Below are 13,736 nucleotides of genomic sequence, written 5' to 3' on the forward strand. Positions count from 1 at the left end.
GTGGCTGCCCGAGCCCGAGCCTGAGCCTGAGCCCGACCCGGAGCCCGAGCCCGAGCCCGAGCCCGAGCCCTACCCGAAGCCCGAGCCCGAGCCTGAGCCCGAGCCCAAGCCCGTCAGGAAGGAAGGAAGGAAGGAAGGAAGGAGAAATGGGGAGGGAGACGAGGGAGGAAAATTGCGCGCAGGGTGAAGAAAGGAGAAGGGCGAACGAGACGAGCTTCCAACCCAAAAAAGGGCTGGAAGACTGGGAGGATGAAGGATCGGGAAAGAAAGCGACGCCTTCCCCGCCCGCGACGTCGCCCGCTTGTCATTGGCAGCGCAGCGGGCGCCCAGAGGGGCTGGGCACCGGCACAGGGCCGCTCCGCAGCCGCGGAGGACAGCTGCGCGGCTAGCAAGGTGTGCCGCGTAGAGCGCGGCCCTTGTGTGGCCCGGTGGCCAGGCAAGCTCGGGCGGGGACCCCCATCCGAATCTAAGACGGGAGAAGAGGGCAGAGCAAAGGGGGTCCCTTCCCCAACCTCCGGCTCTGAGACTTCCCTGTGCCCCAGAAAAGCGAAAGGATTTTCTCTTCTTCTTTTTTTATAAATATTTTATTAAGTTTTCAAATACAAAGTTAGAAACATACACTGAAGAAAAAAGTAAAAGAACAAGAAAAAGAAAAAAAGAAAAAGAAGAAAAGAAAACCAACCATTCAACGCATTTTTTATATAACTAACTGGACTTCCTCGCATCTCCCTTACCCTGCATTCTTTATAATAAAGATATCAGCAAATTATTACCTTGTTTCGTACCTTTTTTTGTACTTTTCAAATACTATACCTCTAAATTTAACATACTTTTCATCAGTTACTTATATCTTAAATTAAACATAGTATTACCTTAGATTTTGACCTTTTCTTACTTAAAATATAATTTCCTGTTTCCCAAATCTAATTGCTGAAGCTATAGTTTCCGAATCGTGTAAATTTTTAACATTCATACAACTTATATTGTTTTTGTAAATAGTCCTTAAATTTTTTCCAGTCCTCTTCCGTTGTTTCTTCTCCCAAATCTCGGATTCTGCCAGTCATTTCAGCCAGTTCCATGTAGTCCATCAATTGCGTCTGCCACTCTTCCAGTGTGGGCAAATCTTGTGTCTTCCAATATTTTGCGATAAGTATTCTTGCTGCTGTAGTTGCATACATAAAGAAAGTTCTATCCTTCTTTAACACTTTCTGGCCAACAATGCCCAAGAGGAAGGCCTCTGGTTTCTTGGGAAAGGTATACTTAAATACCTTTTTAAACTCATTATAGATCATTTCCCAGAAGGCCTTCACTTTTGGACAAGTCCACCAGAGGTGAAAGAATGTCCCTTCAGCCTCCTTACATTTCCAACATTTATTATCAGACAGGTGATATATTTTTGCAAGCTTGACTGGGGTCATGTACCACCTATAAATCATTTTCATAATATTTTCCTTCAAGGCATTACATGCCGTGAATTTCATTCCGGTGGTCCATAACCTTTCCCAGTCCTCAAACATGATGTTATACCCAATATCCTGAGCCCATTTTATCATGGCTGATTTGACTGTCTCATCCTGAGTGATTTTCTCTTCAACCTGCCCTCCATCCTCTTGCAGAAAACTCTTTGCCTGCCCTGCCCGTATCTCGTTTTTGCTTTTTAATTCCACACACGCACCCTTCGGACTTCGTGGCAATCGGGCGCACGGGTGCGTTTCCTAAGAGAGTGAGGACCTCCGCCTCCTCCCCCCCTGCTCCCTCGCCAGCCAGCCAGCCGCGCGCCCTAGCCGGAGAGCCCCGGCCGTCTCCGTCGCGCAATCGGCTGGATCTCCCTTCAGCAGGCCGTGCTCACAACTCGGCCCAGGGACCCCCAGCAGCGGATCTCCGGCTCAGCTGAAGAATCCGGCAACAAGCCCCCTCCTCCCCAATCGCTCCGCCGAAATACGCTCCAAAACCCCCCAGATAGGCCGCCGGCCGCCAAGTCTAGTGGCGCCCTGAGCGAGGGTCTCTCCCCAACACCGCCACCTCGAACGGCGTTCTCCCGGCTACCCGAGCGAACCAGCGGCAGGACCCCGGTATGGGCCCCCCCAATATTTTTTATAAGTCGGCGCCCCTGATTTAAGGTGCTCTGTGGTGGCACTGTGGGTTAAACCACAGAGCCTAGGGCTTGCCGATCAGGTCGACGGTTCAAATCCTCGCGATGGAATGAGCTCCTGTTGTTCAGTCCCTGCTCCTGCCAGCCTAGCAGTTCGAAAGTACGAAGTGCAAGTAGATAAATAGGTACCGCTCCAGCAGGAAGGTAAACGGCGTTTCCGTGCACTGCTCTGGTTCGCCAGAACCGGCTTAGTCATGCTGGCCACATGACCCGGAAGCTGTATGCCAGCTCTCTCAGCCAGTAAAGCGAGATGAGCGCCGCAACCCCAGAGTCGTCCACGACTGGACTTAATGGTCAGGGGTCCCTTTACCTTTTCCTAAGATTCTTTTAATATTTTCAGTGGAGTTGATTCAGGAATTTAGCTGACACTTGTCAAGCTTTGAATAGTCAGGTTTTGGATAACCTAGCGCTGCACAGCTTATGGGTCAATTATCCCATAAGACAGCAGAAGTCAGATGGGCACTGGTTGTGCAATGCTGCTCCATACAAGTATGTGCTCTCTGTGTGCAAATCTATGTGCTCTGTGTTCCAGTCAAAGTTGCATGACTTTATGTAATCATTTCCACCTTTTGATTGATTGATTGATTGATTGATTGATTCAGTCACCATCTAGGCAGAGAAACAATGAGACCAAGTCCATTTTTTTATGTCATCAGCTGTGAAATGTGTCTGCTAAAAATTACCTTATGATCACAATATCGTCCTTATCTTTGTACTAAATGATTCCAGTCTTGGGTAAAAAATCTGTGAGGGTTTCGAATAATGATATTTAACAGGAATAATGGGTGTGGCTTACTGAATTTCCCATAAATTCCCTTTGGTGAAGGCAGCTGGGTTCTTGCTGCTGTTTTTATATAGTTGCCACCACCTCTACTGCAGCTTATCTTCTGAGGACATTAATGCTTGACCTCTGCAAAGAACCTGTTCAGAACAACTGGCATTCCACAACAGTGTGAAGGACCGAATGACGGGACGCAGAAGAACAGAAGCTGCTGGGGAAATGAGATTGCCTTTCTCTCTGTGAAGTGCAAGTGATCTAAATAGTTCTACTACTAGTAGTAGCAAAAGGTAAAGGGACTCCTGACCATTAGGTCCAGTCGCGGACGACTCTGGGGTTGTGGCACGCATCTCACTTTGGCTGAGGGAGCCAGCGTGCAGCTTCCAGGTCATGTGGCCAGCATGACTAAGCCGCTTTTGGCAAAACCAGAGCAGCGCACGGAAACACCGTTTACCTTCCTGCCAGAGCAGTACCTATTTATCTACTTGCACTTTGACGTGCTTTCAAACTGCTAGGTGGGCAGGAGCAGGGACCGATCAACGGGAGCTCACCCCGTCACGGGATTCGAACTGCCGACCTTCTGATCAGCAAGCCGTAGGCTCTGTGGTTTAGACCACAGCACCACCCACATCCCTAGTAGTAGTAGTAGTAGTAGTAGTAGTAGTAGTAGTGCCATAGTAAAATCAAAAACTAGCATGCAGAACTAGCCCTGTAGGGGGAGCCTTGGTATCTTACAGAACACAGTGTGAAAGAAATTACATGGGTGAGGCAGGGAATTCCACCACCCTCTCAATAAAAGGCTAAGAGCAACTAAACTCCTCATACAAATCAGGAGTACGAGAAGGTGACAAGCTGAGAGCTTAGCATGACAAGATCTTCTTTCATCGAGAGACCCAAGGAGACCCAGTGAGAGACGAACAGGAAAGAAGACTTGACAGCCTCAAGGTAATTAGTCCACAGCTCCTTGTTTTATGTCTAAATGCTGTTTATTCCTCCCTCACCCAATTTCTTCAGTTCAGAGTCTATGGGTACTTTGAGACCCCCCCCCAACAGCACCTTTTGACCCAGAACTGGCCAAATGAGGCTGAAGCTCAGGGCATTCACTGGGGCTTTTTGGGCTCTGTGGGTGAAATCAAACTGTGGTGTTGGCAGTACAGTGGTACCTCAGGTTACATACGCTTCAGGTTAAAGACTCTGCTAACCCAGAAATATTACCTCGGGTTAAGAACTTTGCTTCAGCATGAGAACAGAAATCATGCTCTGGCGATGGGAGGCCCCATTAGCTAAAGTGGTGCTTCAGGTTAAGAATAGTTTCAGGTTAAGAACGGACCTCCGGAACAAATTAAGTACTTAACCCGAGGTACCACTGTACCAGAATGACCTCCTTGGGGCACAAGCCTAGGCAGCATGTATGGAGGTCCTGGGCCACCCAGACAAAAATGATGTGGTCTAAAGGAAAGCAGAGCAATACGTTTGGCACCAGCTTGGCTGCAGAGGTTGCAAGAAGGAAGCCAACAAGACGCCATCCAACCGTCTTAAGGACTCCACTCCAGAAATGTGTAGGGTTTACTCCCTAGCCTTTTCTTCTCTCAAAGATATCCCACAAAGCAGCAGAGATTTAAGATAAGAGTTTTCCTTCTCCTAGAGGGGCTCCCTTCCCTGGTTGACAAGCCCCATTAGCCCCTCACTTCCCTCTACAGCTTGAGCAGAAATCTCCTTCTTCACCATTGGGCCCACTCTTGGTCTCACCCACTCAATCCTCTGGAGCCTGTCTTCGCGTACAAGAGCAGTCCCTAACTCACTGAGGGTTTGAGACCCATTGGTTAGCCTCACCTGGTTTAGCCGGGCAGTCAAAGCCTTTACCTGGGGTGTGGCTGCTGTCCCATGCAGACAGCTTCTAGCAGTTTCTTTAGGCTGGGTGTTAAAACAAGAGGAGACAAATATGTTGTTGGGAATGGGGCTAAAACTGTAATACGAGCCCTACAGAATCAGGCAAAGGGTCCCTAATGGAATCATCTTGGAAGCCAGCTCAGTTGTGCTAGAACCGTTAGAACTACCAGTTTCTTGTGAGCAATCTGACCGCAGAATTCTGCACCAGCCTGAAGTCTTCAGAGGCAGCCCCGTGTGGGATATACAGTGATCTACCTCCTGTGAGAAGACCCTGATGTTGGGAAAGATGGAGGGCACAAGGAGAAGGGGACGACAGAGGACGAGATGGTTGGATAGTGTTCTCGAAGCTACCAGCATGAGTTTGACCAAACTGCGGGAGGCAGTGGAAGACAGGAGGGCCTGGCGTACTCTGGTCCATGGGGTCACGAAGAGTCGGACACAACTAAACGACTAAACAACAACAACACCACCTCCTGTGAAGATGGAGCCATTTCTTAGCAATCATGGCAGAAAGCAACTGGCAGTTCCATCTCTCCTGATCGCTCTTCTTTTCACATGCAAGGAAAGTCCCTAACTCTCTGAGGGTTTAACACCCATCAACTATCCTCACCCGCTTTAGCCAGCTAGTTGAAGCTGTTCCTGGGGTGTGGCTGATGTCGCATGCTGACAGCTTCTAGTAGCCACAGGTGAGAGATGAGTTCAGGGTGGGGACCAAAGGTGGACAAACTACCCCAGAAGCACGATAGGTACCCACAAGAGGTACTACCCCTCTCCTTGATTAAAACCCCCTGGAGAATGTTCCTCCAATTGTTCTCTTTAGTTATAGCCATCGAATGAAGCAGGTGCAATACAGTACTAAATAGGAGAGGGCCATTGTGTCCAAGTCCCCATTGGTGGGCTTTCTGGAGGAATCTAGCTGGCCACAGCAGGAAGTTGGAAGCCGAACTAGATGGGTCTTTGGTCTGTTCCTACAGGAGCATCCTATGACCTTATTCCCATAGAGTCCAGGCTCTGTCAAAGGCACATCAAATCACGACAGCGAAGACACAGCCTCACTTACAATACCATTATCTTTCTTTCTTTTTCCGAAGGGGGGGGGGGGAAGCCACAACATAAATACGAAATGTCTTATCAGGAAAAATAATGTACGTGACAACAAAACTCCCGTTAAACATTATAGCACATAATTTCAGAGCCCGATTCCGTTCTGAGCCTCCGTTAAAGCCTTGGGATTTAAAGGCCTTCCTTCCCCATAAATTCATCCCAAGGCATTTTCGTTTTGTCACTTGGGCGTTAATATAGTGGCTTCCTTGTGGCATTTATGCACTGACCCCGGCTGCCCCTTATTCCAGATTATAAATGAGGTGTGGAATTACCGAATGCATAGCCTGATAGCACACCTTTAATAAATATGTTAATCAACTGGCTGTGGCATGTCCCCAGGTGCCGGGGAGTTTGTGCCTCGCGTTATGGATGGGGCACTTTAAATTCTATTCTCTTTGCACTGACAACCTTAAGTTAAAACAAATTTATTGGGGTGGGGTGAGGGAACAGGGGGGAATCCATTAGCCACGGGTGGTATATGTGAAGAAGCAAGACAACGAGAGAGAGAGAGAGAGAAGTCCCCAGAATAAAGGATGTGCAAGTCCTTTTTACGCCTAAGTAAAATCAGAAATGATGCCTGAGACCTGGAAAGAAATCCTCCCCACACTAGTATATGTGTGCCTTTCCTTAGATCAACTTGGGAAAAACTTAGTTCAGGGGTAGGCAACCTAAGGCCCGGGGGCCGGATGCAGCCCAATTACCTTCTCAATCCAGCCCGCAGACGGTCCGGGAATCAGCGTGTTTTTACATGAGTAGAATGTGTCCTTTTATTTAAAATGCATCTCTGGGTTATTTGTGGGGCATAGGAATTTGTTCATTTTTAATTTCCCCCCCAAAATATAGTCTGGCCAAAATAGAAACATTGCCACCCAACTCCAACCCCGCTCATCTTTCCCCCCCCCCTTCCACCTCTTTCCCCCTTTTCTTACTAATGTCTCAACAAATGAAACCGATTTGTGTAAAAAAAAAAAGTTACATGGGGGGAAAAAATACAAGGGAGACATTGCACATACCTTTGTAAATGAAGAAAATCTTTAATAAAAATACATTATATATAGAGAGAGAGTGTGTGTCTGGCCCACCAAACTGTCTGAGGGACAGCTCACGGCTGAAAAAGGTTGCTGACCCCTGACTTAGTACAATGAACTTATAAGATGCTTGGGCCCAAATGCCAGCAAATACATAGTCAGTCACTTACCTGCTGCTTGGTGGGACATCTTAAGAAGAAGCAAAGGCTAAGGAGCAGACCATACACAAATCTGGAGTGGAATCCCTTGTACGCCTCCTTCTGGCAACTCCTGCAGCCAAGCTGGTGCCCAGTGGCGTAGCGTGGGTTGTCAGCACCCGGGGCAAGGCAAGTAATTTGCGCCCCCTAACCCGTGGATTTGCGCCCCCTAACCCTAACCCCCAGATGTTGCGCCCGGTGCGGCCGGGCCCCCCTGCACCCCCCACGCTACGCCACTGCTGGTGCCAATCATCTTGCTCTGCTTTCCTTTGGACTGCATCAGTGAGGCTGAGAGGAGGGTCTTGTTGTCTGGGCAGCCCACGACCTCCACACACACCGCTCAGGCTTATGCCCCAGGGAGGTCACTTTGGCGCTGCTAGTTCAGCAAAAACAATGCAGGAGGTAGCAGTTATGAGTTACCGGTCTCTGCAGCCACAGCAGGCGCCGTGATTCTCCAGCGGTTTGGCTTCACCCCTGGTGGCGTACTCCATTGTCTCTCAAGACAGACGGATGCTGAAAACAACAGTCAGTCACTACAGAGGGATGTTAGGAGGAGTCCCAGGACCCTCCAAACCCCCAAGTCTGTTGCTCCAAGCCCCATGTCTCCCACCCCTTTCCCTCCCACTTTAAAACTTTGCTTACAGGGCAATGCAATGGGGAGGTGGGGTAGAGATGCCCTCGCAACTCTGGCCGAGCCAGCAAGCCTGCCCCTGCAATGATATTTAGCACACATTCCCATTTTAATGGTTTAAAACAGGGGTCAGCAAACTTTTTCAGCAGGGGGCCGGTCCACTGTCCCTCAGACCTTGTGGGGGGCCACACTATATTTTGGAAAAAAATATATGAACGAATTCCTATGCCCCACAAATAACCAGAGATGCATTTTAAATAAAAGGACACATTCTACTCATTTAGACACACATTGATTCCCGGACCATCCGCAGGCCGGATTGAGAAGGCGATTTGGCCAAATCCGGCCCCCGGGCCTTAGTTTGCCTACCCATGGTTTAAAACCATGGTGGAATACCTGTGGCCCTTCACACATCATTGGACTCCAACACCCATCAGCAGCAGGTAGCACAGCAAATGATCAGGGATGATGGGAATTGCCTTTAGGAATGTACATCATCCCCAACCTATCACATTAACAACCTTCATCCTTCTTACAGCTCTCTGCTCTGTTTTACTTTGCAGCATGCTTACTCCTAGGGAGGAGGAATTCTATGGAACGCTTCTCCCCAAAGATCCAGGTACTCCACACTGCAAAGCTATATTCAGCGAAGGTTAATCCCATTCATTTAAAAACAAAACGCTGGAAGGCCAACAAGGTTTCCTCTAGTTCCAAACTGTACAAGCTCACTGGCGAAGATTTTGCCACAGGTCTCAACATCAATCTGAGACATGGGTGTAGCCAGGATTTATGTTAGGGTGGGGCAGGATTTATGTTGGGGAGTGCAAAACCGAGCTTAGTTATGTATTTTTGTTTACTTACTTTATTTGGAGGGAGCAGCTGCCCCGTTTACCTTCCCGCCGGAGCGGTACCTATTTATCTACTTGCACCTTGATGTGCTTTTGAACTGCTAGGTTGGCAGGAGCAGGGACAGAGCAACGGGAGCTTACCCCGTCACGGGGATTCAAACCGCCGACCTTCTGATAGGCAAGCTCTAGGCTCTGTGGTTTAACCAACAGCGCCACCTGTGAAGCTTTTGATGTTTAATAGATTATTGTATTTTAATATTCTGTTGGAAGCTGCCCAGAGTGGCTGGGAAAACTCAGCCAGATGGGCTGGGTATAAATAATAATAATAATAATAATAATAATAATAATAATAATAATAATAATAATAATTATTATTATTATTATTATTATTATTATTATTATTATTATTATTATTAAGCCCACCCTCCCCCCAAATACTTCATGCCAGTCAGATTGATTTCTAGACTGAGTCTCTTTCCAATCACAGACCAGAAAATTCAGGTTGCATAACTACAGCTGATTGGGTGGTCTTGTGCAACAAATTCGCTTCCTGAAAAGTTCAGATTTTGTGATAAGGGAAGTGATAGGGAAATGCGCCAGAAGTGTGGGATGAAGAAATCGTCTAAGCTCCCTGCAAGCAAATCAGAATGAATGCTCAATAAGCACATTGTCTGGAAGCACCAAGAATGTCAGTGTCAATAAATGCAACTTCTTTGTAACTATAGCACAGTAACTGGGGCAGGTGCTTATTCCCCTGAGCTCAGAATTTACTAAGCCAGGTCTAGCTGCCCCACCTGTTTGCTCGTGAGCCTGGACTGCCTGCCATGGGGCCAGGTACCATGTGGAAAGAATAATTTTTAGAGATGCTCTTTGCATGTCCTCGCCACAGGATCACATTCACCTGGTGCTATACCAGCTGCACTGGCTCCCGGTGGAGTACAGGATCAGGTTTAAGGTGCTGGTTTTTACCTTTAAAGCCCTATACGGCCTAGGACCCTCGTACCTACAGGACCGCCTCTCCTGGTACGTCCCACGGAGGACCTTACGGTCCTCAAACAAAAACATCTTGGAGGTCCCAGGCCACAGGGAGGTTAGGCTGGCCTCAACCAGAGCCAGGGCTTTTTCGGCTGTGGCCCCGATCTGGTGGAACGCTCTGTCACAAGAGACTAGGGCCCTGCGGGACCTGACATCTTTCTGCAGGGCCTGCAAGACAGAGCTGTTCCACCAGGCCTTTGGCCAAGGCACAGTCTGACCCCCTCCTTTGGTAATCTTCAAAGAATTCTAGCCCAATGGTTGCCATTAATTTGAGTTTGAATTGATTTTAAAATGAATTGATTTTAGAATGTTGTTGTCAGGGGTACAGGGACAGAGGCACAGGGAAGGCAGGAAATGGAGAGCGATGGAGAGGAATCCCAGGATAGCGAGGAAGAGGATAGCAATGACGCAGGGGATTCCATGAGTCTCTCCAGCGAATCAGAGGATTCCCAGAAGGGGGCGCCTGTGGTAAGGGCAAGGGGAGCCCCAGGGGGAAAGTGTCAGGAGCGGGGGGCCAGCAGGGGACCCCAAAGCGGCAGCTGGGAATCAGGGCCAGCCTCCCCACCAGAGCGCAGCGAAGGAGGGGGAGGTTCCAGTGTGTCAGAGGGAGCAGCTCCGGCGACAGAGAAAGGGGAGGGATCAGAGCAAGCCGTTCTCCCGGAAGAGGAGGAGGGCAGTGAGGGGAGTAGCATAACTGTCAAAAGGAAGGTCAGAGGTTGGGCGCGCGCGCCAAGTTCAAATGAGGAGGCGCAGGGAAGAACAGGGAGCCCGGAGGAGGAGGAGCCAGGTCCCAAAGCCCGCAGGAGGGGGGAGGAGCAGTCTGGAGACTCCGCTTCAGGAGAAAGCAGGAGGGGAGGAACCCCGGCGGGCAGAAAGACCCTGCGGAAAAGGAAAGAGAGAAAAAGGTGGAGCAGCGTTAGCTTATTAAACTGGTGTAGGGGAGGGACCGATTCAGAGGGGACTTCTAACGTCTAAGGCTAAGAGACGCGGGGCTGCGCGCCTCGGTTGTGGAACCAATAATGAACTGCAATAAACATCCTTGTATATAAGAAGAACTTGGCGTTGGTCTTTTGTGAGCTGAGACCTGAGGCAGCCCTGACAGTTGTGTTACTTTTATTGTTGTTAGCCGCTCTGAGCCCGGCTTCAGCTGGGCGGGATATAAATAAAATAATAATAATAATAACAACAACAACAATAATATGCTCTTAGCAGATGTTGATCAACAACCCTAGGAGGAACTTCGTTTTATAAATCTAGTCACCACTCCTCACTATTTGTTGTTTCCCTGCACAGCATCCCTGCAAAGGTGATGCTGGTTCATTTCCATGAACATATGCAGCTGCCTTGCTCCAAGTCAGACCACTGGTCCATTGGGCAACTCCAGCTTTCACTGACCTGATGCTCTTCAGATGTTGCTGAACTGCAACCTCTGCCAGTTCCAGCTAGCATGGCTCTGATGGCTAGGATTGACTGGCATTATTGTCCAACAAAATCCAGTGGGCACCAGGTTGGCGAATGCTGGCATCATCTTTCCGGGCAGGGGTCCTTCCCATCAACTGCTATGTGGTCCTTCTTAAAGTTAAACTGAATATAGCAAGGGTTGAATCTGGGGTGATTTGCATGCAGATATGCTGAACAATAGACCAAGGTCTATTCACAAGCTTTCATTTTTTTATTTCAAATCCACGTTGTTGAGAAAAGGATTAATGCTAATAACCTAACACCACGGGGTGTACATTTAAGGAATGGTTGCTTTTGTTCTCTGTGCTTAGATCTTTCCTCTTGGACCTATGAGATCATCATGTTATGTCTCTCTGGGAGCATCTTTCTGGCAGCTCTGATGTTCGTTGCAGTGAAGACAATCCGAACGAGGGTCTTGCATTTTCAGAGGTAGTGCATTTCTGGGGAATCTGTCAGACTCCAGCTCTGGTGAAATATACTCTGAGTCGAGAGTGGATTTAATGCTCTTTATTCAGCTCATGTGGTGAGGAGGAATGGAAGTTCCTGCAGAATGTCTGCTTTATATACATTATTTACACAATGGGCCCCATCTGATTCGCTAATTCCGGGATTCACCTGTAGGCCAATCAGGTTGTGGATTCACTTCCACCTGGAGCTGGATTGGGTGGCTCCAGTGGACCAATCAGACTGCTGCATTCTGAATCCTATTGTTCTAGGACCAATCAGACTGCTGCCTTTTGGATCCTATTCAGCTCAGTACATAACATCTGCTTTCATGCTTACATTCCAAACAAACTTAGAATATATCCAATACCATGTTCCTTCACCAAGCTGGGGACTACAAATCCCATTAGCCCCAGTCAACATAGCCAGAGGTCAAGGCTGATGGGAGTTGTAGTCCAACATTTAGAGGGCACCAGGTTGTAGAAGGCTGCCCTATGGTGTTGCACAAGAAGTATTGTGGGTCTTCAACTCCCTGAATGCGTGTGCAACACAACACAATGCAACCAGGACGGGGCTGGTGTAACTATTGCTATATAAGCAGGTCATATTTTAATCCTTGGGCACCATGTAACCAATGGAGAGGCGGAGGCGCAGCAATTCGTTGCCTGGTCTTGCCATGGTGTAAATCTTTTACCATCTCGTGTCACCCTCCCCCTATTGGCCTGATTTGAAAATTCATTTAGCTTAATTAATTCATTATTAATTAAATTTGTATACCGCCCTTTAGCCGAAGATCACTGGGTGGTTCGCAGCATAAAAATACAAAACGAAAACGCTGAATACATAATAAAACAAAAGCAAAAGCGATGCAAACCAAGAACCTGATCCCAAAATGGCATCAAACACCTAAACTCCTGGATGTTTTGAGCCAGGAGATCATGAGCTAAACTGTTAAAGAGAAAATTCTCATTCCTTCTTCCCCTGCACCCCACCCCCAACAAAAAGCCAAGACATTTTAGTGGCCTTATAGGCAGCAAAAGGATGTCCTAAACCAGGGGTCAGCAACCTTTTTCAGCCATCGGCCAGTCCACAGTCCCTCAGACCTTGTGGGGGGCCAGACTATATTTTGGGGGGAAAATGAACGAATTCCTATGCCCCACAAATAACCCAGAGATGCATTTTAAATAAAAAGACACATTCTACTCATGTAAAAACATGCTGATTCCTGGACCGTCCACGGGCCGGATTGGGAAGGCAATTGGGCCGCATCCGGCCACCGGGTCTAAGGTTGCCTACCCCTGTCCTAAACTCTCCCCTTCCATCCACTTCCTTGGATAGCAGAAAGAGAGTAATACATTTTGAAGCCATTTCTTAGAGGTTTAGAATGAGATCTTCCTGCCTAGCCCCATTTTTTAAACTTTATCAGGAAGCAGGAAGCTCACTTTTGTGATTATTTATTCTAATGATTAAGCTAAGGTTAGGACATAAAAGCTGCTACAGCTCAGCTCAGGATTTCAGGACTTTGCTCTCCCAAAGATCCTCCTGAGAAGTTGCAATTTGCAAATCTTTCCTCCCCACTGCATTTTATTATTATTATTATTATTATTATTATTATTATTATTATTACTACTACTACTACTACTACTAGTCTAGGACAATCTCAGCAGAACATCACACTTGACCAGCCAATTAATTTTGCTATGTTGTATTTTTTTATTCTTGTTTCAGAAGGGGTAAACCAAGCGGCCCCGCCAAAGAGCTTTCTGCAGCTGAAACAGTGGTGGTAAATATTATTGTGAAGCGCAATGAAGCAAAGGATATTTTTACAGCGCAGGTTACTGGACCAGCATATATAATATACGTGTCTGAGACAGAAATGCCACTAGAAGTTTGAAGAGGAAAATACTGGAATAACCAACTTCAAATAACCAACATGCTTAAGTCTAGTTAATGCATGAAGGGGTTAAAACCATAGAGTAAGCTGTCCTGCTAAGCTTAGCTATATCACTTCCCCTCACCTTTGGAAGAAACAGGTAATCAAGCTTATAGTTGCATGCAGTCTACCTGATTAACTCAGTGTGTGAAGAGGATTGAGCTGGTTGCTTCAGCGCAGCCGCATGACTTTCAGCAGCCATTCTTGTGTTCCTATACTGTCAGCAATGAGTTGT

The 13,736-nt window shown here is 47.7% G+C and overlaps 1 long non-coding RNA gene across 1 annotated transcript; it reads left to right on the top strand.

The window, feature by feature from the left end:
* Positions 1 to 3,779: 3,779 nt before the first annotated feature.
* LOC310689163 lies at positions 3,780 to 13,413 on the top strand. Its single transcript, XR_014517372.1, has 4 exons — positions 3,780 to 3,875; positions 8,344 to 8,399; positions 11,436 to 11,553; positions 13,297 to 13,413. It is a non-coding gene; the product is annotated as an uncharacterized lncRNA (long non-coding RNA).
* The last annotated feature ends 323 nt before the right edge of the window (positions 13,414 to 13,736 follow it).

The sequence above is a fragment of the Podarcis liolepis genome (genome assembly GCF_965112155.1).
Source record: "Podarcis liolepis genome assembly, chromosome: 11".
NCBI classification, from domain to species: Eukaryota; Metazoa; Chordata; class Lepidosauria; order Squamata; family Lacertidae; genus Podarcis; species Podarcis liolepis.